General features: G+C 50.7%; 1 protein-coding gene across 11 annotated transcripts in view; it reads left to right on the top strand.

The window, feature by feature from the left end:
• Positions 1–22,350, top strand: part of MTMR3 (myotubularin related protein 3) — a 1,591,444-nt gene that overhangs the window by 165,850 nt on the left and 1,403,244 nt on the right. For all 11 annotated transcript variants that reach the window (XM_086943220.1, XM_086943217.1, XM_086943214.1 and 8 more), the window contains one exon: positions 13,270–13,407. The gene's annotated coding sequence lies outside the window, so the exon portion shown is untranslated. The remainder of the gene's footprint in view (positions 1–13,269; positions 13,408–22,350) is intronic.

Here is a 22,350-nt window from a genome sequence, read left to right as displayed (position 1 = left end):
ATCTAGCATGCAACTAATGCAAATCCAGAAACAGTGAAGTTAGGTCTCAACTGTATAATGTGTTTAGTCTACAGGGTCCATCATCCCCTTTTGTATCGCTTTGTTCGCCCTAAGTTGGCAGGGTATGCTCAGACGTGAGTCCCTTGCTCACTTGGCCACTGGATTCAAAATAGACTGGCTGAGGATTATGAATCCGAAACCAGTCCCAGGATGCTTGTTTCCGGTCCAGGGAAGACATGGCTTGGCAGTTCGGGCTGGACTGTTCCCATGCGGCACAGGGTCAGACTGATTTGCATATGGCCATGTCTGAACTGGGGTGGCTGAGTGAGCTAAAGAATAGTGATGGATTAAACCCAGATCAGTTGACTGGGGGTGAGTGTTTGATTGGCTCAAACTCTCCGTTCATCATCCCTTTTGTATCGCTTAGTCTACAGATCCACCAGTCCCTTGGGCTCCTGCCACATGGCTTCCTTATTGGAGACAGGACAATGCAGCGGTCTTTTTTCATCCTACGGCGTTTCAGCCGGACTATTATTCCCTTCTGGGCACGGACTGTTGTGTAGTAATCAGGGGTTCTTCTGCATGTCCTTAGACGGGACTGTCTCCATCCCAGTCCGTTATTGCAGTGTTCCTGTGAGTTTGACCCGACTGTCCTCCATCCATCGAGCCAACCCATGCCTCCTCCAGAGTGGAAAAACGGCAGATCTTGCTGTCGGCTGCTATTCTGACTGTTGCGGGGAATAGCATGGAATATTTGATATACTTTACTCGAAGGGCCTATTTTACCTCCAGTAAACTCCGACACTTCTGTTGCACCTTAATGGTAAAAAGGGGGAAGAAGTGATGTTCTTGTACTTGAGTGATGGTGCACTCCGGGCAGCCTGGAGGATCACCTCCCGGTCACAATAGTTAAACATTCTCACGATAATGGGGCGCGTCGGGCCCCTAATCTCGGTGGAGTGCCAGCGACTCAATGGGCTCGCTCCACTGAGAAATATTTTGATAGTCCCCTTGGCTGAAGCATCGTAGTTACCAGGTCCTCCTCAAATAGGTCCATTGCCGGCCCCTCTGCTTTTTCTGAAATCCTGATTATGCGTACATTATTGTGTCAGGAGCTCCCCATCTGAACCTCCAGCCTGGCCTCCAAAGTCCTGACTGCAATAGTCCGCTCACTGAGCTTCTTCTTCAGACCTTTTTTATCTATTTGTGATCCCCCTCCATGTCCTTTACACCAGCACCCATATTCCGCAGGTCAGCTCTCAACAGGGAGACCTCCGTAGTCCGTCGATTCTCTCAGCCAGATCTGTCCTGATCTAGATAGCCATCATGACATCTTTTACTGTAAGTTCAGTGGCCACCCCGGTGGCTGCATCCTCGGAAGACTAACTCGCCATCATCATGTCTGAGCCAGGTGTCGGCCCTGAAGGCCAGTTGTATTTGTCGAGTTTAGTTTGCTGGGAGCCACCGGGCCCCTCCCTCCAGTCATCATAGAGGTCCTGGCGTCCCGGTAAGCCCCGTGTCCGAGCCCATACCTATGTACAGGAATGATTTCCCTCCCACTGCCTTCTTGTGTTAGTCCAGGTATGTCCCGACCCAGCAGCAGGCTGCTCCAATCCAATCCTTCCCTTTGCAGGCCTGTCTTTTGGATTACCCTGTTGAGCAGCCTCCCCCGCTGGGCAAGTGGCTACTCCACCACAAGCTAGTTCCTTTGCCGTTGCTGCTGCGGCATACTGTAGTAAAGTTTGACTATATTGCCGCCCTAGAGAGACATGCACTGCCTCCTCAGTGTTCCTCCTGGACCACAGGCCTACAAAACCTTGTTGCGCCCTCCGCAAGCCACCGCCTGTGTGGCGTTGCATACGAAATCCAGGGGTCGAAGATGCCGGGGTGGGGGGGAAACCCTTTTGAGAGGCTGTCTCTATGTCAGAGGGGTGTAGGTGGAGAGTGGGGTGAAGTTTCTTCCCCCCACCCCTATTCCGACCTCCTGCTTCTCTAGCACCAACCAGGGCTGCACTCGACTCTTGTCCTTTCTCCCGATCGGCACCTTCCCTTTCCAAAGCCTCAGGTGCATCACCTCTCCCTCCTGTCTACGGCCCTCACCGCCTTGATGTCACCAGTCTTGGAGTGCGCCTGCTTCTCGTTAAGGTCGCTTTTTGACCTGCTGCTGGATTCTCATCTTATTATGGGTAGGTCACAGCCACAGCTCTTTGACCATCAGAGTTGCGCAGCACCAGCCAGCCTATGCGCTCTCCTGCAGCGCGGCAACGCAAGCTCTGCCCCCAGCTCTTGTTGTTTGTTGACCCGCTTTGGAACTCCAGACTGGGGATCCTAAACCTATAGCAGGCCTTTTCCGCCAGTCTCTTCATTCTTGGCCAGGCAGATGTCAATGGGCATTTCTCGCACCTAAGCACCATGTGGGTACACCCGGACCCCACTAGGGCTTGTAATGGATACATGGGACAGATATTTAGGAGCTTTAACAAAGTGATACGGCTGACCCTCTGTAGCAAGCGGCCATTTTTGTACGCACCAAGCCACACCCCATATGTGTTATTTTTTCGACCTCCCTTTGAAACAATTTGCATTTTTGACTCTTCGATGTCAGACTTTGACTTTTTAGACACTGACATACCTCCTTCAAATGTCCATCTTCAGAGGGAGAGTAAATAAGTATGTTGTCCTGAAAATATCTTACATATACCTCAATGTCCTTGACTGTGTGAAACATAGTTCTTTGAAATACTGAGGGCGGAAAGGTTAAACCAAATGGCATCCTTATGAATTGGTTTAGTGCAAAAAGTGCTGAAAATGTAAGTGTTTTAACTACTCTCTGACTCTCTAACCACAAGCACTTATTCTTTACTCCTCGGATCTAATATGATTCCCAACTTTCATACATCCTTCCATCCAGTACATTAACTCCTTTGGCTGCCACGTATAAATGTATACCTGCACTCTTTTCTTTCAGTTCTACTTTTATCCTAGCAAATCGCCTTGTTAATCTTGCTCCCATCAAATGCTTCTGCTATGACGTCTGATGATTTAAGATAATCTTCATGAATAATATCAAACTATTTCTTTAAATAGCTACTTGGTAATGATAGATCAAGGAGACCCAAACTCAGCAAGCAATTTTACAATCCTACCTCAAATCGCCACATGACACTTTGGAGGAAAACAATTTTGTTATCCACATGCCTTTTCTTCCCTCCATCTTTTTCAGCCAAAACTACTCCCTTTTCGCCGTCAAAATCACAACATTCCCAGTCCCCTCCTAATAATGCCGCTTTCCTCATTTTACTATTCTTTGTTTTTTGCAAATTTCCCGATCATTCGACATGCTTTAAATTCTTTTTCGATGGCAGACAAATATTTTATATTGTATGTGGTTGTGAACCTCATTAACGCTACATATTTATGTTCCCTATATCCACTTTTATCTTCATTGACTTAAAGCATCTTCTGCTCAGAATGCTCGATGGCTTTAACCACGGCTAAAATATCTTATAAGCTAGGTTCTCTTAAAATAAAGTGGGGTTCGAGGTTTTTTGATCTAGGAGGGCCATGAAATGGCAGTGGTCACAAAATTCAACAAAAGTGGTTTGGTTATATGTTTGGTGTGGACTTATGTCCAATATTTACACATTAACACAGTAACCACGAACCAATAAGCTACATACTTTGAATTCCCTGTTGCAAGAATTCCTGCATTACGGTTGGTAAAGAAGGGGTGGGAGGTGCTTCCCTGGACTGTAAGATGTAGAAGGAGTGCAGCATGTTCATGGTCCTATACAGCAGTAGTACCGTTCCTGCCGCCACAGATGGGTCCTTTTGCTGTTTTTTTAGTTTTAAGTAACTTTGGCAGCTAAGCACTTTGCTACACTTTGACGTTTAGGAATGTAATGCACTAAGCCCTGAAACTATTTTACACACCCCTATCCAATAAACTGCTTGCTATTATTGACCTTATTTCTAGGCACATGTTAACTGAAAAAAACAGTTATGGTTGCAGCTTAATTGCAAAAGACCAATGAAATCTGCCAGTTATGGATCGCTTGGCACACAATACACACTATAACTCATATTGTCCGTCATGCTGGAAACTCAAAACACCAATTTGCCAAGAGATCAAAAAACAAAGAAGAGCAATCTAAGAGAACAACATTGCAGGCGGCATGTTCTATGTGTTTTGTATATTGGGTAACCATCACTGGCGAATATCAGCAATTTTCCACTTTTGAGCCAGTACCATAACTCAGGTTTTAACTTGTCTTTTATCAGTGAATGTAAGGTGAATTCAAAACTCCATTTCTGGCTAATCTTTTGAAATATTTGAATAACGTTTACTAAACTTCAGATACAATCGTGGGATGTACATGTGGTTAAAAAAATGTAAGTGAACTTTTAATCATATTTTCATAGTTGATAGGATAAGGACAATCTTTATAGAATTCTATTTTATTGCGTTTCGTATTTTTTTACATACAGCTAACAGCACTGTACAAACATGGCAGTCATCAGTGCAAATAACAAACCAACAATCAAGCATATGATTGGAGATCTGGGCATTCCCCAGTTCAGATGTGCCAATTTCAAACCAACAATCGAGCATATAAGTGGCGAGCCGGGCATTCCCCAGTTCAGAATTTTGTCCCAGGATTGAAACCTAGTTACGCTTCTCCCCAAGGTCGGCCACTTTACTGCATTATAACATGCTTTGATAGTTTTGTGAATAACAGTAAGAAAACAGCTGGTATTCTACTATACAATTGTATCAATAAACCACTTTGTTCTAAAAGTAAAATTCCAATCTAGGACGGATCATCCTGATAGTCAATCATTAACGGTAATCATTTGGGCTCCCCAAAATAATTTAATTTCAGGAATGCCCAACCCCCATTAAAAGGTGTTTGTACTCATTTACTGAATGCCACCCTTGAATGGACCCCGATCCACAGGAAGGATGTCAGGATGGATTGCAGTAAGTTAAAGCAAGAGGGGGGCAATGTGAATTATTAAGATCAAGCGATTAAGCAGAGCTTCAAGCCCCTGTGAAGCATTAGTGGACAAAAAGAAACACCGGGTTTTCAGCTCTGAATTGCTTTGGGTGGGCCAAAGCTCTTCCTTGGGTGGAACAGGCCACCTGGCCCACCCTCTAGAACCGGGCCTGCCTAACACTCATCATTGTTTCTGTATTTCCTTGCTTCTAATATGTACATTAATCTGATCCATTTTCATGTAATCCTCCATAGTTCCATTGTTCCAAAGTTACAAGATCTAGATAAAACCCTCAATGCTGTTAGAAATTCGACAAAAGACGCTCTGGTATAAAACGTATAGCAATGTAAAACTACGCTAACATTAAGTTTAAATCTTGTTTCCATTCTTAACATAGATTCTTAAAATTAATCTCGATCTCCCATTTTTTTGTAAAACAATTTTTATTGCAGAGTTCAATGCAAGTAATACAATAAATTTGCAAGTAGGTTTGTGCGGGACCTTAGATTCCTTCGCTCCTCCTGGTTAACACATACACAGCCTTATAACCCGCATCCCGGAGGCCGGGTGGCGTCTTTCACATTGAGTGCATCCTCTCCACCACTAAGTGCAGTCGTGCCTAGTGGTCAACCGCTTTCTGCTTTTAACTGTTATCAACATACCCCCCCCAGCATCCGGCATATGTTTGCTGCGACCTCTGTTACCGCTGGGATGCTTCTCCCCCGCCCCCCCTCCCCCCCCCCCCCCCCCCCCCCCCCTCCGGTGTCCTACGCCTGCGTCCGGTATCAGTACACTGAATTATGTTGGTAGTCTCAGGAGTCTGGAGTTGATCATTGGGTGTGTGCGTCCGGGGTAGGTGCTAGGATTAGAACCGCCTCCCCTGGGGCCCCTGGGTCCACAGCTTCCCCCTCCTCCTCACTCTCCACTGCACTATCCCTGAGAGCCTGGACCAGGATTTCCCACGCTAGCGCTGTTTCCTGAGCTTTCTCATCCGACCTACGCCGGGCTAGTTGGTACCTAATTGTGCTCTCTGCCGCAGCCCATTTCTGAAATTCGTTCAGCCATTTCCGGTGTGTCGGCGCTGCCTTTGATTTCCACCCCCTGGTGAGTTCCCTTTTCGCAATAAGTAGGCTCATGTCTATGAATTTGCTTGATAGTTTGTTTTTGCGTGTGTGCGGAAACCAGTGTAAGAGTGCAACCGCACTGTCATATTGCAGTTCCCTGTCTGTTACCTCGTTCAGGGTGTCTCCCACTTCCCTCCAGTAGTCCTGCAAATGTGGACAGCTCCTCAGCATGTGTAGTAAATCCGCACCTAGTAGCGCACATCTGGGGCATGCTGCGTCCTCTGCGCCAAAGTATTGCGCTATTTTATTCGGGGTAAGGTAGGCCCTATGGAGAATGTAAAGATGTATCAATTGGAAGCGGGCGTTTCTGGTGCCCTTCCTGGTTCTCTGAACTAATTGGGACCACGTTGTATCTGGGATTCCTCTCTGTAGGTCTGCCTCCCACTGGGTTTTGAGTCGCGTAAGAGGCTGCAGATTCTCTGTGTGCAATCTGGAGTGCAGACACGTAACCGCCTTGACCGTCACTGCTGCCATCATCGTGTATTGGCACGTCGGCGACGTTGTGGGTTCAATCAGTCCCTCCCCCCAATGTGCCTGTATTGTCCTTACCACGGCTGCGTGCAGTAAATAGTCCCCTCTTGGGAGATCGTATTGCTCCTGTAGGGTCTGGTACGGTGTGAGTACCCAGTCGGTATAGAGGTCGCCCACCATCTGCAGGCCAGCCTCCTCCCAAAATTGGAGGTTCGACCAGTCTCCGCCATGTGGTAGCGCTGTGATCATACCTATTGGGATTTCGGGCGCATACGGGTGCTCAGGACCAGCTCGTTTTTGCATGCGGTTCCAGCATAGTTTCAGCGTCCGTTCTTCATGGGACAGCCCTCTGAGTGTTAGCTTCTGTTGTAAGGTGATATACGCCAGCACATGGTGGAGGGTGCCAATGTCCCTCTCTTGTTCCGGACCCCGATACACTCTTGCCACCTCCTGCGTGAAAAATTGTAGCTGGGCAGCCAGGTAATAGAGCTCGAAGTCAGGGACCGCGAGTCCTCCCTCGTTCTTCGGGCGGGTCAGGGTCGCCAATGCTATTCTCCGCCTGCCAGCTCCCCACAGGAAGGACACTATCTGGGATTTTAGGCGTTTGAAGATGTCTCCCGGTATCCATACAGGAAGGGTCCTAAAAAAGTACAATAATCGTGGCAGGGCAATCATTTTAAGCAGGGATACCCGGCCTGTCATGGACAAAGGGAGGGTGGCCCAAAAGGCCATGTTGCCCTGCAACGCTCGGATACAGCGGCCTATATTGCCATCCAATAGGTCTGCGGGCTCGTGGTAGATATACACCCCGAGATAGGGTAAACAGTTCGGCTCCCAGCATAGCTCGGGGCGGGCCAAGGGGCACCGTTCCGCTTTCCGGAGAGGGAAGAGGCAAGTCTTCGCCCAAGTCACTTTTAGGCCAGAGATATTCCCGAATCGCGCCAGCAGGTCCTCCGCACCCTCCACTGCCTCTTCGGCATTATCCAAGAACAGCAGGAGGTCGTCCGCGTACAATGATATATAGTGGTGGGCCCCTCCAACCCGCGGTAAGAGTCCCCTCTTCTAGCCAGTGTCGCTAACGGCTCCATCGCGAGGGCAAACACCAGGGGAGAAAGTGCACACCCTTGTCTAGTTCCCCTATGCACCTCATACCGATCCGATATCAAAGCCCCCCCTCGCACCCTAGCGCCTGCCGACGCATAGAGCACCCTCGTCCATCGCACGTAACCGTCGCCTAGGCCAAAACTGTGCATCACCATGTACAAGTAACCCCACTCCAGGCTATCAAAAGCCTTCTCTATGTCGATCGCCATCACCGTAGGGGCTCTTGCGGTCGGCGGGGGATCCGCCACTAGCCTAAGCAGCCTGCAAATGTTGTGTGACGTGTTTCTAGTAGGGATGAAGCCCAACTGGTCCTTGTGGATCAGACCCTGCATATGGGCTACCAGCCTAGTGGCTAGGATAGTGCTCAAAATTTTATAGTCTGTCGTCAGCATCGACAACGGTCGGTACGAAGCCGGATCTGTGCTGTCTCTACCTGGTTTTATCAAGGGAATCATGGTCGCCTCGCGCATCGAGTGGGGCAACTCTCCTTTCTCCTTGGCTTCATTATATATTATTTGGAGTCTTGGGGCTAGGATATCTATGTATTTTCTATAAAACTCGACGGGCAGTCCGTCCATTCCTGGTGTTTTATTGCGCGCCATTTTCTTTATGGCCCCTCTAATTTCCGCTAAGTCAATCGGGCCCCGATGGCCTCAGCTTGTTTCTGCTCTAGGTGTGGCAGCTGGACCTCGGATAACAAGGCCTCTATCGCCCCGTTCCGATCCTCCGGGCCCTTCCTGTACAGCCGTTCATAATATGCTCTAAAGCAATTCAATATGTCCGGCTGGGTGTTGTAGGTAGCGCCATCCGCACCTTTCAGGGACAGTATCGGGGTAGTGCCCCTACTGGGGTTGGCCAGCCAGGCTAGGAGCGTCCCTGTTTTATCTCCCTCAGCGAGTGCTTTAGTCAAGTATGTCTTATAATCGAAACTACGGAGGCGCTCCACCTCCACTGCCACTGCTTCTCTTGCTGCGCATACCCTGTCCTGCAGTTCGGGGTGATTGGGTAGTTTTTTCTCTGCTTCTCTCAATTTGCGTTGGTCCTTGTCCAAATCGTCCACTAGAGTCCGCCGTGCACCCGCAAATTTCCCTATACAGTGCCCCCTCACCACGACCTTGAGCGCATCCCATTCCGTGGCCCTGGAGGAGGCAGTCCCCTCATTCTCCGCAAGGTATTGGGAGATTCTGTCTTCTAACGCTTCGCTGAACGGCGGATCATCCAACGTATCCGGACGAAGCCGCCACGTCGGGACCAGTGGAACTTCGTTCATCCAAGCCAGTGTGAGTCGGACGAGGTCCATTTCCAGTAATGACCAGACGCTAGGCAGGACACCAGCCTCACCGACCCCCAACAACCCTACTCCCATCCCTCTCTGAGCTCCGTTCCCCCCAGCTCAGTCCCCCCCCCCCCCCCCGCCCACATCAGGCTCTGAGACACCCCAACTTCTCCGCCCCCCCCCCCCCCAGAACAGGACCTAACTGCGAAAGAGTTACCCCCATCCAAACAAGTGAGCAACGTGCTCTCAAAACGTCTTAATCCGCAGTAGCACTAGCAGTAGCTTCGCTGTGTGTAGTTGCCTTCCCTGTTCCCCCCCCCCCGCCCCTCAATATGCATCCAGACTCACATTAATCCAGTCTCACGGCTGCCTGCTCAAGTGTTCGTGCGAGCCATAATAGCTAACCTGTCGCAGCTAGTCCCCCATGGCTCAATTTCAGCTGCCAAAGACTTCCTCCGCGGTCTGTGGCGTGACCTTCGTACCCCTCGTGCTGTCCACATCCGATAGTTCAGTTTCCGAGCCCGTTCTTAAGTCCTCCGAGGCCTGTTCCTCCTCCAGCGGCGCCGATGCTATTCCAGAAACCTCCATCACCGCTTGCAACGCCGCCTTCCGTTCCTCCCCTGTCTGAGATGCTGTCGGTTTTTTCGAGTATTGTCCACGTTTCCGGAGCCTCTTAGGTTGTCGCACTGGGCGCTGTTGGAGCTCCTCTTCAGCTCTGAAGCGGGCCCCATCCGTCCCAGCCTTGTAAGAGTCCCACCAGGTCCACGCCTCTGCCGATGTCGTGAAGAATAAAGCTTTACCATCCACTTGCACCCGGAGCCTGGCCGGGAATAAATGCGAGTACTGCAGCCCCTCCGTGCGCAGTTCTTTTTTAATGGACAGGAACGAGGCACGTTGTTTCTGAGTTTCAAAGGTGTAATCTGGGAACAGCGTGACTTTACTGTTATCTACTTGGAAGGGACCCGCCTCTCTCGCTCGCTGCAACAGCCAGTCTCTGTCCTTGTAGTTGAGCAGTTTGATAACCACTGGTCGCGGGGGTAGACCCGGCTTCGGGGGCCTGGCCGGCACACGGTGTGCTCGCTCCAATGTGAAGAAGGGGGATGGGACTTCCGGGGCCACCACCGTCCTCAGCCAGTCGTCCAAGTAACCCACCATGTCCACCCCTTCTTTTTTCTCCGGAAGGCCCACCAAGCGCACATTGTTCCGCCGACTGCGATTTTCGGCGTCCTCCGCCCGTCTCTCCAGCGCCTGTATGCGGTCTAAGGCGTCCATGAGCCTCCCTTCCATTGCCTTATGACCCGGCGCGATAACTTTCAGAGTGTCTTCCGCTTCTTTAACCCTGTCGGCTAGTTTCCCATGGTCAGCCCTCAGGAGCCCCAGGCCCGTCGATACCTGTCCTTCGTGGCTGCGATGGCATCGAGGATCCTGTCCTGCATCAACTGCAACTCCGAAGGGGGCTGCTGGGTGTCCTCCGAGGCCTCGGTGGTCGGGCCCCCATCTCCTTTTGATCCTCGCGGTTTCCCCATGTCGCCTCCGCGGTACCCGCTGGCTCTGCTCGGGCAGTCGGTTGCAGTCAGGTCACTCAGCAGATGGCCAATTCGTGCCTCCCGGTAGAAGCGGTCGCTGTCCAGACGGCAGTGTCCCTCGTATTGTGGGGACAGCACCCCCCCGATGGCGGCGCCCGGCGGGTCCCGCCGCCACTGTGGTGCGTTCACTTCCCCAGGGAGTTTTAGAGGAGCTGTGGCCGCTCTTCCCAGTGGTGAAACTCAGCTGTGGTCGGGCCTTGCCCTCGCCCGGCCCGGGCACCCCGGTCAGTTGCTCGGGTCACTTCTCCGCAAGACAGCTTCGCGCCGCGGTCGCTGGTCTCACTGGCTGCTGTGCCGGGCCTCCGAACACCCCCCCCGCGGGCAGGGGAGGGGAGTAGGCCCCAAAGCCGGGGAGTCGAGTTGTCGCTCCGGGACCGGAGCAGCCGCACCTCGCTGCCGCCTATCACCAAGGCGCTACAATGGCCAGCCGTAGGAGCTCCCAGCTGGCAGTGTCTCAAGTGGCCTGGAACCCCCGTTCAAAGCCCCGCAGCTCCTCCCTGGTTCTCCGCTGGGTATCTAGCCAGGGGTCGTACCCTCATTTGCTGGAAGCCCCGGGGTCGGGTGTAATGGTTTTGGGCGAAGCAGGGCGCAACTCCGGATCGTCGTGGGGCCAGGGCTTAGAGTTATGATCCCAGGTGGGTAGCGCCCCGTTGAGGAAGCCCAGGTCCCCCCCCCAGCCGCTCCAGAGTCTGGCCGGTCGGCCCCCGGGCAACCCCCACTTGCCTCCTCCGCTGTTCCCTCACCTTAGGGCCATAGGGCCTCAGGATCGGAGCCCCCAGCAACCGCCGGTCGTCAGCGTTCTAGTGTCCTGGTAGTCCCGCAGTGGAGCCCCGCAGTCGTCGCGGGTCCTCCGGTCCGCTGCTCACTCATTCGCGGCGCTGCTCCCGCCTCACCAACAGGCGCTGGGGCGACACCTCCAGGGGGCCGCAGGCCCTTAAGCGGGGGGGTAAATTTTGGAGCTCTCTTTGCCGGAGCCCCACCAGGTCGCCCGGGTCCTGCACCGGTGTCCCCAAGGTCCGGATCCGTCGGGGGTGCCAAACGGGCTTACGCCCTCGCTCACTGGCCCTTAGCCCTCACCCAAGTGGGCTCCAGATCAGTGCCGACGGCAGTCCGCATCCTCCGATCGCCTCCAAGCCGCCATTTTGTGCTCAGTCACCTTGGTCTCTCCGCGGCCAGTAGCGCTCGCTGTGGGTGTCCTGCTGGCTCGCCACTCGATCAGTGCAGGCACAGACGGTAGATGCGGGATCGACCCGAAATGCACGGGGATCCCACGTTTAATTCCGGATATACGGCGGATAAGCGGGCTGAGGGTCGGGAGCCTCGCTAGGCTGCGTCCGCTCTCATCGGCTGCTAGCCACGCCGCCCTCTAATCTCGATCTCCCATGCCATCAATTTGTATTATTCTTGGCAGAGTACAATAAACTACTTGCCCCTCCGAACCCAAAGCATGTCAATAAAATCTGATCTTTTTTCCCGTAGTTATTTGGTCAGTTTCAGTAGCTTTCGTGAATGACAAAAATAAAATCCTCTTTCCATCGATTCACTACATTGGAGGCTGTCCTTACTTTGAAGACATTTGGGTGGGGGATCAAATTGCTTGTTCCTTAGTTATATAAAGCTTACAATACCAGTGAGATATATGTGCATGATATGGTACAAACTCCCGCAATTTTGTGCACACCACGGACAAACATTTAATTTAATGTGTACCCATCACAGATGGAAGGATATGCACCATGTATAGTCATTGTGTGCATTTCACAGTGAAACCATTAGCAGCAAGGTGCATATTAAATAAGCAGAATAGTTGAAAATTATGTCAATCATAGACAATTAATATTTGAAATGTTTGTCGTCAGAAACGATCAATTAAAGCTCATGTCTATATATCAAGAAAATCAAGCCACAGTATCTCAATGCCTGCAAGTGTATACATTTCACTTTGTCACGTTAGCGCTCTGTAAAAGCGTTTGGGAAATTCACTTGATGTTTATTCAGCACTACTCTTCGGTCAAGTTCTTCTTAACATGCATATATTTATTGGGTTAACAGAGCTCACTCGCACATTAACAGTACTTCTGTTTCGGCTTCTGAGCAATGCTTAATTTGAGCCAATGGTTTCCAGTGCTCATCACCAGCACTTACACATCAACACCGGTGCTTTTCACAAGCACTACCTAAGGACACATTCATTTATGTTCGGCATGGGGAGATAACATGATTTTCCCAGAATCAATGCATGTTGAGCCGATGCCGAGACTCAAACCAGTTTCCCTAGCTCTGAAGTCAGCAGCTCTGGCCATCATATGCCGGGACTGGTGGCTCAGTGGACTAATGCATCCACTGCAGGGGCCTGTGTTCGACCTCATGGTCACAGGTTCAAATCCCGGCGGGTCCACTCAGCCTTTCACCCATTTGAGGTCGATAAAAATGAGTGCCATTGAGTTGGATAACAATATACATCTGTTATTTCAGCGCCAAGATGCCCCGTTGCTGGGGTGAACGTGCGCTTTACAAATACACCTGTTATGTTATTACGCCACATCCTCTTACTTGGTTACTAGTTAGTTCTTTTTTAAGCAGTGCTAACAGGAGAAAAGGGCTAGTGCAAGCTGCCTCCTGACGCTAGCCCCAGCACATTTACAAAAAAACAAACCAATTAACCACTTCTTCAGAGTTTATTCTCCTCTCTTCTTTTGTTTTTTCTTAGGATGCCACCAATGATATTGTGAATAAGATGAAATGCTGAATGATTTTTTTTTTAACAACCGCTCCTGTGCAGAGAAGCCAGCTGGGTTCAGGCTGGATCATTGCCAATGTTGAAAGTAAGACATGAAGGCAAGATGAGGTAAGTCTGATCTCGATTTATCATAATGCTTGAATCAATTAACGGTCTTATTTACATTCTTAACATATCCCACGCTAAGCCTAGCGTGAGATAAACCATATAGAAAATGTACTTCCAAGAAGCACACAGTGTATAATGGTGTGTGCATGCATGAAATGTAATGTTGCATGGTTGCTGTATAGCACATGCTCACCAATTATTTGGTCACTTTGTACTTTTGTGAAGAATGTAGAGCTTTTCATGGTAAACCCTGTGATTCTGGGTTTGCCATGAAGCAGGACTCCGTGGGGTCATGCATGTTGTGTGACCTGGCCATATAAGTAAATGTTGTGGGGAATTAATTTAAGCTTTTCCCTCAAGGCGAGGTCCATATAAGGGTGAGCCATGTGACCTGCCATCCAAACATGTCTAAAGTTTGTGCATGCGTTGTCTGTAGGATGTATTGCATTGGGATTGAGAGCCATCTTACCTTCTGTCTATTCTGAGTTATCTGTGGTAGTGTAGCCCACCTTGTGTGGTCTTACCATACCGCACGGGCTTGTTTCTGCCTTTTCTGTGTTATAGGCGCTAAAAGCTTCTAGAAGCCCTTGTGCTGTTCCTAGAGTTGGGGTATTAATAGAGTGGTCTGATCCTTTCTTTTTTAATTATGGGCAAAATACATAATTTGGGTTGGTTTGGTTACTCCGTTTCTATATGGGTTCTGAATAGTGGTCTACCTGGCAGTGTGTCCTCAGTTCATGTGTTTCCCTGAACCAGTGTTTCACCGTGCTCCCAGTGGCACAGTTCTGATTCTGTTGGATGGTGAATGTCGATGTGCTGTTTGTGGTTAGTTTGCTATTTTCAAGAGTAAGTAATAAGTCCTGTAGGAGCAAAGTAAGGCAAGCATTACCAGCAAACAGTGTAACATTGTAGTTTTAGAATCAGTACTACCTTTCAAGAGGAGGTACAGCAATCTGAATGAAAAGAGCAGTGTTTAGAGATCGCATTGTAATGTCTAAATTGTTCTGTTGTTGTGACACAACATGCTTTGTATATGAGGCTTTTCTGGATCCCAGACTGTCCCCGGCGAGTGGAGGTGGAACACAATTAGAGGCAATGTACAAATCCTCCCCCTCTCCATTTATGCGCACACAATCAAATGGTAGCTTCTGACTAGTCTGAATAGTGCTCTAAACCCTTGCCCTCCGGACCAGCTCCTGTTCCACATCTCTTCTTCCCACTTATCTCTGACAGGAGTGTCAGAGGAGATTTGTAGTTGAAGGATTGGCAGGAAAATGTCCGGGCACGGAGTGCGGACATCTGTGCTCTAGGTCCATCCAGGATCCAATAAGGTAGAACAGAGGCACAATAAGGGCCTAATTATGAGTTTATTTACAAAAGGGGGTGGTGATGAACAGAGTGTCTGAATTGAGCAGACCACTCTTACCCAGTCCAAAGATCAGGGCTTGATCCATCACCGTTATTTATCTCACTGCCCCATCCCAGCTCAGAACCTGGCTATATGCAAATCAGTCTGTCCCTGGCCCAGTGCATCATGGGAACAGGGCAGACTAAACTACCAAGCCAATTCTTTACCAGAAAGGAGACAAGCTACCGGGGACCGGTTTCTGGCATTTCAGCCTCTTCGGCCCGGCTTGCTTGAATCCTGATGGAGCAGTGAGAAAGGGACTCATGTCTGAGTATACCCTGCCACACCTATAGTGGCCAAAATCGATTTACAAAAGGGGGTGGTGATGAACAGAGTGTCTGAATTGAGCAGACCACTCTTACCCAGTCCAAAGATCAGGGCTTGATCCATCACCGTTATTTATCTCACTGCCCCATCCCAGCTCAGAACCTGGCTATATGCAAATCAGTCTGTCCCTGGCCCAGTGCATCATGGGAACAGGGCAGACTAAACTACCAAGCCAATTCTTTACCAGAAAGGAGACAAGCTACCGGGGACCGGTTTCTGGCATTTCAGCCTCTTCGGCCCGGCTTGCTTGAATCCTGATGGAGCAGTGAGAAAGGGACTCATGTCTGAGTATACCCTGCCACACCTATAGTGGCCAAAATCGATTTACAAAAGGGGGTGGTGATGAACAGAGTGTCTGAATTGAGCAGACCACTCTTACCCAGTCCAAAGATCAGGGCTTGATCCATCACCGTTATTTATCTCACTGCCCCATCCCAGCTCAGAACCTGGCTATATGCAAATCAGTCTGTCCCTGGCCCAGTGCATCATGGGAACAGGGCAGACTAAACTACCAAGCCAATTCTTTACCAGAAAGGAAAGGAGACAAGCTACCGGGGACCGGTTTCTGGCATTTCAGCCTCTTCGGCCCGGCTTGCTTGAATCCTGATGGAGCAGTGAGAAAGGGACTCATGTCTGAGTATACCCTGCCACACCTATAGTGGCCAAAATCGATTTACAAAAGGGGGTGGTGATGAACAGAGTGTCTGAATTGAGCAGACCACTCTTACCCAGTCCAAAGATCAGGGCTTGATCCATCACCGTTATTTATCTCACTGCCCCATCCCAGCTCAGAACCTGGCTATATGCAAATCAGTCTGTCCCTGGCCCAGTGCATCATGGGAACAGGGCAGACTAAACTACCAAGCCAATTCTTTACCAGAAAGGAGACAAGCTACCGGGGACCGGTTTCTGGCATTTCAGCCTCTTCGGCCCGGCTTGCTTGAATCCTGATGGAGCAGTGAGAAAGGGACTCATGTCTGAGTATACCCTGCCACACCTATAGTGGCCAAAATCGATTTACAAAAGGGGGTGGTGATGAACAGAGTGTCTGAATTGAGCAGACCACTCTTACCCAGTCCAAAGATCAGGGCTTGATCGATCACCGTTATTTATCTCACTGCCCCATCCCAGCTCAGAACCTGGCTATATGCAAATCAGTCTGTCCCTGGCCCAGTGCATCATGGGAACAGGGCAGACTAAACTACCAAGCCAATTCTTTACCAGAAAGGAGACAAGCTACCGGGGACCGGTTTCTGGCATTTCAGCCTCTTCGGCCCGGCTTGCTTGAATCCTGATGGAGCAGTGAGAAAGGGACTCATGTCTGAGTATACCCTGCCACACCTATAGTGGCCAAAATCGATTTACAAAAGGGGGTGGTGATGAACAGAGTGTCTGAATTGAGCAGACCACTCTTACCCAGTCCAAAGATCAGGGCTTGATCCATCACCGTTATTTATCTCACTGCCCCATCCCAGCTCAGAACCTGGCTATATGCAAATCAGTCTGTCCCTGGCCAAGTGCATCATGGGAACAGGGCAGACTAAACTACCAAGCCAATTCTTTACCAGAAAGGAGACAAGCTACCGGGGACCGGTTTCTGGCATTTCAGCCTCTTCGGCCCGGCTTGCTTGAATCCTGATGGAGCAGTGAGAAAGGGACTCATGTCTGAGTATACCCTGCCACACCTATAGTGGCCAAAATCGATTTACAAAAGGGGGTGGTGATGAACAGAGTGTCTGAATTGAGCAGACCACTCTTACCCAGTCCAAAGATCAGGGCTTGATCCATCACCGTTATTTATCTCACTGCCCCATCCCAGCTCATTGCACCATCAGGATTCAAGCAAACCGGGCCGAAGACGGCTGTAATGCCAGAAACCGGTCCCCGGGAGCTTGTTTCCTTCCCAGTGTAAGAATTGGCTTTTGTAGTTTGGTTTGCCCTGTTCCCATCATGCACTGGGACAGGAACAGACTAATTTGCATACAGCCAGGTTCTGAAACTGGGATGGTGCAGTGAGCTAAAAAACGGTGTTGGATCTAGCCCTGATCTCTTGACTGGGTGAGAGCTTTCTGCTTAATTCAGAGACTCTGTCCCTCACCACCCCTTGTTGTAAATATTTTTGTCCACCCTAAGCGTGGAAGGGTATTCTCAGATGTGAGACCCTTGCTCATTGCACCATCAGGATTCAAGCAAACCGGGCCGAAGACGGCTGTAATGCCAGAAACCGGTCCCCGGGAGCTTGTTTCCTTCCCAGTGTAAGAATTGGCTTTTGTAGTTTGGTTTGCCCTGTTCCCATCATGCACTGGGACAGGAACAGACTAATTTGCATACAGCCAGGTTCTGAAACTGGGATGGTGCAGTGAGCTAAAAAACGGTGTTGGATCTAGCCCTGATCTCTTGACTGGGTGAGAGCTTTCTGCTTAATTCAGAGACTCTGTCCCTCACCACCCCTTGTTGTAAATATTTTTGTCCACCCTAAGCGTGGAAGGGTATTCTCAGATGTGAGACCCTTGCTCATTGCACCATCAGGATTCAAGCAAACCGGGCCGAAGACGGCTGTAATGCCAGAAACCGGTCCCCGGGAGCTTGTTTCCTTCCCAGTGTAAGAATTGGCTTTTGTAGTTTGGTTTGCCCTGTTCCCATCATGCACTGGGACAGGAACAGACTAATTTGCATACAGCCAGGTTCTGAAACTGGGATGGTGCAGTGAGCTAAAAAACGGTGTTGGATCTAGCCCTGATCTCTTGACTGGGTGAGAGCTTTCTGCTTAATTCAGAGACTCTGTCCCTCACCACCCCTTGTTGTAAATATTTTTGTCCACCCTAAGCGTGGAAGGGTATTCTCAGATGTGAGACCCTTGCTCATTGCACCATCAGGATTCAAGCAAACCGGGCCGAAGACGGCTGTAATGCCAGAAACCGGTCCCCGGGAGCTTGTTTCCTTCCCAGTGTAAGAATTGGCTTTTGTAGTTTGGTTTGCCCTGTTCCCATCATGCACTGGGACAGGAACAGACTAATTTGCATACAGCCAGGTTCTGAAACTGGGATGGTGCAGTGAGCTAAAAAACGGTGTTGGATCTAGCCCTGATCTCTTGACTGGGTGAGAGCTTTCTGCTTAATTCAGAGACTCTGTCCCTCACCACCCCTTGTTGTAAATAATTATGAGTTTGGCGGTCCAGAGGACTGCCAAATTCACTGTAGCGCAGCAGTGGCGCTCCGGCCACCGCTGCACCGGTGATATGAGCTCCGAATTACAACTTGTGCGGTCGGAGAGCCATAACACTGCAGCAGCCGGATGGCTGCAAAGTGCTTGGTGGTGCCTTTTGGCACCACCAAACTTATTATAACTTTCCTCACCGCCAGCGGTCTCCTAGAATTTTTAATTCTATGAAAGTGTGGGTGGTGAAGGTTGTGCCCCCCAGTGTGCATGCACCCCATTCCTGCACAGCATGGACTGCACAGGCCATGCCGTGCAGGAACGTGCCCTGGCTGTCCCATGGCAGTGCAGTTTAAGGCGCATATATGAGCCTTTAAACTGAACCGCCGCTGGACCCACCACGCTACTTGCCCGAGCACTATTTTACTCGTAATTTGGTGGGCGGGTGGCAGTGATGTTTGGCGGTGCAGGTACAGGAGCGGGGCAGTGGCTGGCTGCCCTCTCCCGCACCACCAAAACTCTTAATTAGGCCTCAAGTCTCCTCTTGCACACATTCATTCCAGCCGTTAATCTGCATTACATTTCCATTCCACTCCACTTACATGCCCACTCGTACTCTGTTCACACACTAAACATCTAACCAAACTCAACCAATTTATTTATAAAGTTGTATATGCCATGTATTCTCTCAAACTGCACTCCTTGAGTCACAGTTCTCTCGCAAGCACATGGCATCCCCTAAATTTATTTAAAAGCACCAGAGATTCCATATGCCATTCCAGATGGACACCAAACCAGCTACGATGGTAACTGCCATGACCCCATCACGTACATTAAAAAAAAAAAAGGCCATGGGGGCAGCGTGGTGGTAGTCACTAGCTTGCCCGCTTTATTGTCATCAGTAACTTTCTTGACTGTGAAATCAGATTGTTTTTTTCCGCCATTGGGTTCGGATGTCTTTACTTCCCTTTTGTCGGAATCGATAGAAAAACTTTCTTGAGACCAAAAGGTCTTTAGTCTATACGTCGGTATTGTCTTGCGTTCGGCTTTACTTCTTCTAGCTCGGCTCCGAGCCGGATTCTGTACTTCCGCGTGCTCTCGACACGGAAGGCCTAGTCGACGCTCCTGACCGATCGACCATCCATCATGGAACAAAGTCCATTCAAGAGATGTCCGGTCTGTAACTCGAAGTACCCCCACATCGACGTCCACCCGGTGTGCACCAAGTGTCTGTCGCCGGACCACGATGAGGACAAGTGTATGGCTTGTTCACGCTTCAGGTCCAAGAAGACACTTAAGCTTCGACGAGCTGCGCGCCTGGGGGCCCAGCAATCTGCTCTGGCGCCTGCAGACATCTTCGATGCTGGGGATGTCGAGGACGAATATATCCAGGACGTTTCTGAATCAAACCCCGCGTCGTATGTCGAAGAAGACTACGACGCTGCTGCTGAGGTGTTCGAAAGCGAAGAAGTCGAGGAGGTAGGAGACGACGACGGTGCCCTCGGGGCCATGGAGGATAGCTCGGACGAGGAGCTTCCTCAAACTGACTCTGGGGCCGTGCCTATTTATAAGGCCCAGGTCGAGGGATCGCCTTCGGGCCTTACCCAAGACCTCAATATGGGTTCCACGGCCCCGCCTTCCGGCCCGGCCACGGACATTGTTACCGAGCCACTCCCTGGCAAAACGAAAGTGAAACCTACGGTCTCGACGCCAGATACTGCGCAGGTGCAAGCATCGAAACCAAAAGTGCGCATCGCTTTGGTCGGATCAAACACTTCGGAGGCTTCGGCGCCGAAGAAGCCGAAGGTGGCTGTCGAGCCAAAAAGTCAAGTCAAGGGCGTCGAGACAGTCTGCCGCGCCGAAGGCTAAAGTAAAGGTGGTCGATACCGGCGCGTCGGCGCCGAGACCGGTCGACGCCGGCAAGGGCCTTGTCGACCCGAAGAAGGCTGTCGGCGAACCTAAGAAAAGTCTCGGTGACCCGAAGAAGCGACTCGATGACCCGAAGGTCCTCACTACCCCGCGTCCGCACGACAAGGCCAAGGGAGCTGCGCCCCGTGAGTCGACTCCGAAAGTGGCCTCGAAGGACTACATTGAACCGGCGCGTCCATCCGCCGCATTCACCAAGAAGGTGACTGACTCCCTGCAACGCATCCGTGAAGGCACCGCGGCGGTCGAACCGAAGGACCCTCCGCCTGCGAAGCCTGTGGAGAAACCAGTTAAGGCGTTCCTCTTCACGTTGCCGCCTAAGACGGCGCCGAAGGCTTTCGCTCCTAAGGCAGTGGCCGGCGTGCCCGAAAAGGTCTCCTCGGCGCCGAAGGCGTCGTCGGTGGTTCACGGCCCGCGACCTCGACGACCTTCGGGGGATGAGCGTCAGGAACACTTCATCGACGCCGAAACGGGCAGGCTTTCCCTCCTGAAGCGGAAAATCACCCTGGAACCCCAACTGGAGTCTTACAAGATCACTCTCAAGAAGGACTCTGCTTGCTCTCCAGTCTTGGTGGAACCCCTTTCACCACAGACTCATGATGTGTCGCCCACTTCCTTCCTTCAGACTCAGATGTGGACGCTGGTGAGGGAGATGATGAGGATGAATACAGTTATCCAGTCTATACAGACCCTGAGGATACAAATGAGCCATGGGCAGCTGGTGGTGACCCTGGGGATCCTCATTCAGGACAAGACCCTCAACTCTTTTCTGCAAAGACTTCACCTACAGAAGACTCAGCTGCTTTCAACGCCCTCATTGAACGGGCTGCTAACACTCACAATGGCCAGCTGCATGCTGACCCTGTGGATGTGGACTTCCTCTTTGACACTTTTTCAGTATCAGAAAAGACTGTAAAAGCTCTGCCTATGCTAAAAGGTGTTTTAATGCATTCTGCTGAGATCTTTAAAGAACCTACCAGGGCGAGGGTGATAAACCCTAGGATTGATAAAAAATACAAGTCGGCGCCTACTGATCCTACCTACATTAAAGGACAGTTGCCTCTGGACTCCCTTGTCGTCTCGAATGCCCGGAAGAGGGCCAATTCTCAGACTACGGGTGATGCTCCTCCCCCAGACAAAGAATCCAAGGTCTTTGAGGCTTCGGGGAAGAGGGTGGCAGCACAGGCAGCCAACATCTGGCGCATTTCTAACACACAGGCGCTTCTAGCGCGCTATGACAGGGCGCACTACGATACACTAGAGACCCTGTTGCAACACCTGCCTGATCAATACAAGGAAGGGGCTGAGATGCTGATTCAAGAAGGGAAGCTAATCTCTAACGCTTCCACCAAGTGCGCTCTGGACGCAGCTGATACCGCGGCCAGAGCTATAAACACCAGTGTTATGCTTCGGAGACATGCCTGACTGAGAATCTCTGGATTTAAGCCAGACATCCAAACCACCATCCTGAACCAAACGGTTAACCCAGATCACCTGTTTGGCCCAGAGGTTGACACCACCCTAGAAAAAATGAAAAAGGACACTGACACTGCAAAATCCATGGGTGCCTTACAGTCCCAGCAGTTTCGGGGTGGGTTCTTTCGTCGCTCCAGCACTAGAGGCGTCTCAAGGGGTCAGCTCTCCCAGTCCACGCAATACTACAAGGGCAACACCCAGACTACTTACGCCAACAAGAGTCGAGGTGGATATCGTGGCAACAGCGCCAAAGGCAGAGGACGTGGCAACAACAGCTCCAGGTCCTCTACCACCAGCAAACAGTGACGCCTTGTCACTGCCCCCCGACCACACAACACCGGTCGGGGGGGAGACTCCAGCAGTTCCTGCCCGTCTGGAAGTCCATCACCACGGACAGGTGGGTCAGAAAACTTATCCAATACGGGTGTTGTCTGGAGTTAACATCCACTCCACCCAACATGCCCCCAAGGCACCGTCCTATGTCGGACGAGCACTTGCACTTATTGCAGCAGGAGGTCACCGTCATGCTGCAAAAAGGGGCAATAGAGCTCGTGCCTATGCAAGAAAGAGGCACAGGGGTCTACTCCCTGTACTTCTTAATACCAACGAAGGACGGGTCCCTCAGGCCCATCCTGGACCTCAGGCCACTC

Source organism: Lissotriton vulgaris, chromosome 11, assembly GCF_964263255.1.
Source record: "Lissotriton vulgaris chromosome 11, aLisVul1.2, whole genome shotgun sequence".
In the NCBI taxonomy this organism is placed as follows: domain Eukaryota; kingdom Metazoa; phylum Chordata; class Amphibia; order Caudata; family Salamandridae; genus Lissotriton; species Lissotriton vulgaris.
This window is presented reverse-complemented; position numbering and strand designations above follow the sequence as displayed.